General features: G+C 39.7%; 1 pseudogene; it reads left to right on the top strand.

Moving 5' to 3' along the window:
- Positions 1 to 3,176: 3,176 nt before the first annotated feature.
- On the top strand, positions 3,177 to 4,336 carry LOC114022892 (annotated as a pseudogene).
- The last annotated feature ends 413 nt before the right edge of the window (positions 4,337 to 4,749 follow it).

Below are 4,749 nucleotides of genomic sequence, written 5' to 3'. Positions count from 1 at the left end.
CTCCCATTCTCCCCCTCTCCCTCATAAATATAGGTAGGGGTATGCTGGCCAATTTGAACTGTCTTGGGAGAATCATTAAATTTTCAAAATTTGCATTTATATCTCAAAAATTGCCAAACACTATAAAATGGGGCTTGGTTTATTATTTTATTGATTGTCTAAATGTAAGAAAAAGATGGAGAAAATGATCAAGACATTGTAAAACAAATTTAAAAGAATTAAAAAATAGAAGACAATGTGAAATAACTCACTGGAAAAACAACTGACCTGGGAAATAGATCCAGGAGAGAGAATTTAAAAATTATTGGACTATCTGAAAGCCATGATCAAAAAAAGAATCATCTTTCAAGAAATTATCAAAGAAAACTGCCCTGATATTTTAGAACTAGAAAGCAAAATAGAAATTGAAAGAATCCACCGATCACCTGCTGAAAGAGATTCCCAAAGGAAAACTCCTAGGAATATTGTAGCCAAATTCCAGAGTTCCCAGGTTAAGGAGAAAATATTGCAAGCAGCCAGAAAGAAACAATTCAAGTATTGTGGAAGCACAATCAGGATAACACAAGATTTAGCAGATTCTACATTAAGAGACTGGAGGGCATATATAATACAGAGGGAATATAATATTCCAGAGGGCAAAGTAGATAGGATTACAACCAAGAATCACCTACCCAGCAAAACTGAGTATAATCCTTCAGAGTAAAAAAGGTCATTCAGTGTAATAGGGGACTTTCAAGCATTCTTGATGAAAAGACCAGAGCTGAATAGAAAATTTAACTTTCAGCAAGACTCAAGTGAAACATGAAGAGGTAAACAGGAAAGAGAAATCATAAGAGACTTATTAAGGTTGAACTGTTTACATTCCTGCGTGGAAAGATGATATTTGTAACTCATGAGTCCTTTGTCAGTATTAGGGTAGTGGGAGGGAAAAATTATATGTATGTATAGATAGATAGATAGATAGATAGATAGATAGATAGATAGATAGATAGATAGATAGATAGATAGATAGATAGATGGATAGATGGAGGGCACAGGGTGAGTTGAAGATGAAGGGGTGATATCTGGAAAATAAAATTAAGAGGTGAGAGGATTATACTGGGAGAAGGAGAAAGGGAGAGGTAGAATGGGGTAAATTATCTCACCTGAAACAGACAAGAAAAGACTATAACAGTGGAGGGGAAATGGGAGAAGGTGAGAGAGAATGAGTGAATCTTATTCTCATAGGATTTGGCTTAAGGAGGGAATAACACACAATGGGGTATGGAAATCTATCTTACTTTACAGGAAAATAAGGGGGACAAGAGAGGAGGGGGATGATAGAGGGGAAGGCAGATTAGGGGAGGGGATAATCAGAAGCAAACACTTCCAAGGAGGGATAGGGTCAAAAGAGAGAATAGAATAAATGGGGGGTAGGATAGGTTGAAGGGAAATATACTTAGTTTTTCACAACATGACTACCATGAAGGTGTTTTGCATGACTACACATCTATAACCTGTATCAAGTTGCTTGCCTTTTCAATGAGGGTGGGTGGGAAGGGAGGAAGGGAGAAAATTTGTAACCCAAAGTTTTAAAAACACATGTTAAAAAATTTTTAAAAAAAGATAGGATTACAAAAGAAAAAAAAGAAATGTGAAGAACAGAAGAAAAAATAGATATAACAGCAATGAGAAACATTTAATACAGATTGTTAAATAAAGTTCCAGCCACCAAAGTTCTTGGCACTGTGTAATGCTTTAACATCAAGCACTGATATTAATATATTATATATAATACATAAAATAATATATAATGTATTATATATTATAATTATATTAATTAATATATAATTAATTACATTCATTAAAAATAAATAATATTAAACAAGAAGCATTGCTATTTACTTCCTGGTTGAAAAAAAGAGAAGAATCAAGGACCATTAAGGAGGTTATAATAGGATTAAGGAAGATTAAAGAGGATCAAAGAGAATTAGGGAATATAACCTGAAGAAATATAGAATAAATAAGGATAAAGATAAGGCAGCAGTCAAGACAAGGCCAGATAAGGGAAACAATTAGAGGGTAAAGCAAACTGATAGAATGTCTTTGTGGGTAGAACATATTGCTGGACCAAGTAGGAGATAGGTGAAAGATCAAAGGAAAGGCGGATATGGAAATGCATTTGTTGAGTTTAAGGAAAGGAAGTGGAGTGAGGCAATCAAAATATTGAGAGGTTGGCTGTAAAAGTTTTGACTAAGTATGTAGGGTTGATGCATAAACACTCACAAGTAGTTAGAAAACAAAAACAAACCGAGGTTGAAAATATCAAGTATTTTGAATAAGGAAAATCATATAGTAAGTTGTATCAAAGTTGCAATGTTCATATTTCTTCCATAACCAAGTGACATCTGTTATCTATGTTCTAAGTATTGTCTGATATCCGTATGGAGAAGAAGGTGAAGGAAATGGAAAAACTTCTCATATTCCAAGTGATTGACAAGCAAGAATGAAGTCTTTCTAAGAGAAAAAGAAGAAAGGGAACAATGGGAGAAAGGGTGAACTAATGTGGAGGAAAAGGAGACTTAATCTTTGTTCTAATGTTGGATTGTTATACAGAGGGGAACAGGAAGGAAAAGTACAACTGTGTAATAAAAGCCTAAAAACAGATTTGAGTCTCCTCCTGAAAAGATGAAAGTTGGATATTCTGAAGAGGAAGAAGTTGTTTGTCTTCCAAAGAGTAATAATAGAAATCTGACTGCTGAATTGCACTCACTTCCCCTTTCCCTCCAAAAAATGTATCTAATACATAACAGAAGACTTCCCAAAACTTATTAGAATGGAAGACAACTTCCCACTTCTGGTGATCAGAGTACTAATTTCACTGCCACGAAGAACCTAAAATTATTCCCAATGACTGTAAAATTTTGGGCAGGAACTGAAAACCAACGGCATACAATGCTTTCCCACTATTTTCTCACCTGAAGGCAAGAGATGAAGAAGAAGAAAATAATTTTTTAAAGTAAACAGCTCAAGGTAGCGGCCCCCAGGAGCTACACGCCAAGTTCTGCCCCGTTCTCAGGCGCAGCTGCAGTGATGCTGGCGGGGGGGAGGCTGGCCTGAGCTGGTCTAGGTGAGCACTGTGCCTTCCTGGCCGACGTTTCTCAGCCAAGTGGCTCTAGATTGTGGGTACTCTCAGGATGTCGAAGGGCAGCTCTTCCGGGGAACTGGACCCTGGCGGAGGGGGCCATCCCTCGCTGCCTGGGGCCCGGGGGCTGATAGGCCGGTGGCCTGTGGCCCCCTGGTCCGCCTTCCTTCTATCCTTTTCAGAGACCTCACTCTTGGGGGCGTCAAGAAGAAAACCTTCACTGCTAACATCGTTAGCTGGAAGATCAAGGAAGAAATATTAATCAAGAAAAAGAAACAAGGGATCAAGATCGACAACGAGATGGACATGGTCGAGGAAGGGGTCATCTAGAAGTGATCCAGTCCCACTCCATCTTTGAGCGGGGTCCTGCAGAAATAAATGGTGAAGAAGAAAGGCAACTAGGATAAGATAGTGGATGTGTCAGACTTTGACCCATCTCATATTATCAACATTAAAAAGGAGAAGAGGGAAACAGATGAGGAAACTAAACAAATTCTAGGCACACTGGAGAAGGATGATTTCATAGATGACCCAGGGCTCAAGAATGGTACACGAAGCAAACCTGTGCAGCTTCCTCTGGCTCACTCAAGGTAGCTTTTTAAAGAGAGGGAAGAACCTGATGTTAAGCCCTGACTAGGGAGAACCAAGGAAGAGAGCATGGAGCTAGATGTGCCAACACTGAAAGTGAAGGAGGAACCACAAGATGAGGATGAGGCCAAGGCAGCTGCACCCTCCAGGCCCAACCCAGAGGTGCCTGGACTTCCTCAGGATGTGTCTGTGGCAGACTTACTCAAGGAACTGAGCTTTGCCAAGGAGGAAGAGTAGCTTCCTGACATGCTTCCTGGTCAGCCTCCTACCCAGGACATCAAACCCATCAAGATGAAGGTTCAAGGAGAAGATGGGCAAATGGTGCTCATGAAGCCAGAGAAAGATGGGGAAGCTAAATTGGCAGAGAACCTATGGGCATTGAGTGACCTGACAGAGGGTCAAGTAGGAAAACTGCTTATCTGAAAATCAGGAAAGGTACAACTGCTTCTGGGCAAAGTGACTCTGGATGTAGCAGTGGGTACTTCCTGCTCCTTTTTGCAGGAGTTGGTATCTGTGGGCATTGGAGACAGCAGAACAGGTGATCTGACAGTGCTGGGCCATGTGAAGCACAAGCTTGTGTGTTCCCCTGATTTCAAATCCCTCTTGGATCACAGACAGTGGTAGAACCAGCCAACTGAGGGTGAAAAGGGTGCCATTTGCTCTTTGCCCTAAGATTTTCATTCCTGAACTCCTTTGGGATCTAGAAGACCATTCCAACCTGCAACTCCTGCCTCCAGTAAATATCATGGCTAGCTGTCCAGAGGTTATAAGGGTTCAATGACTTCTTCTTCCCAAGTGGTGATGAATGACTTGATAGCCTTTGGAGAGAATGGAAATAACATACAAATGCCTGCTGCTGTATTTATGGGCTTGTGCCTACTCTATTTATACTATATATTTATGTCTCTCTCTTTTTGTACTGAATACGTGCTGAAGGGCAGTGGAGACTCAAATGGGAAAAAAGAAAGAAAATAAACAGATAATTAAACATGCTGTTAACTGAGAGTGGGATATACATTTCTGGACCAATGTTTAAA

This window comes from Vombatus ursinus, unplaced genomic scaffold (genome assembly GCF_900497805.2).
Source record: "Vombatus ursinus unplaced genomic scaffold, bare-nosed wombat genome assembly UNPS02014814.1, whole genome shotgun sequence".
Classification (NCBI taxonomy): Eukaryota; Metazoa; Chordata; class Mammalia; order Diprotodontia; family Vombatidae; genus Vombatus; species Vombatus ursinus.
This window is presented reverse-complemented; position numbering and strand designations above follow the sequence as displayed.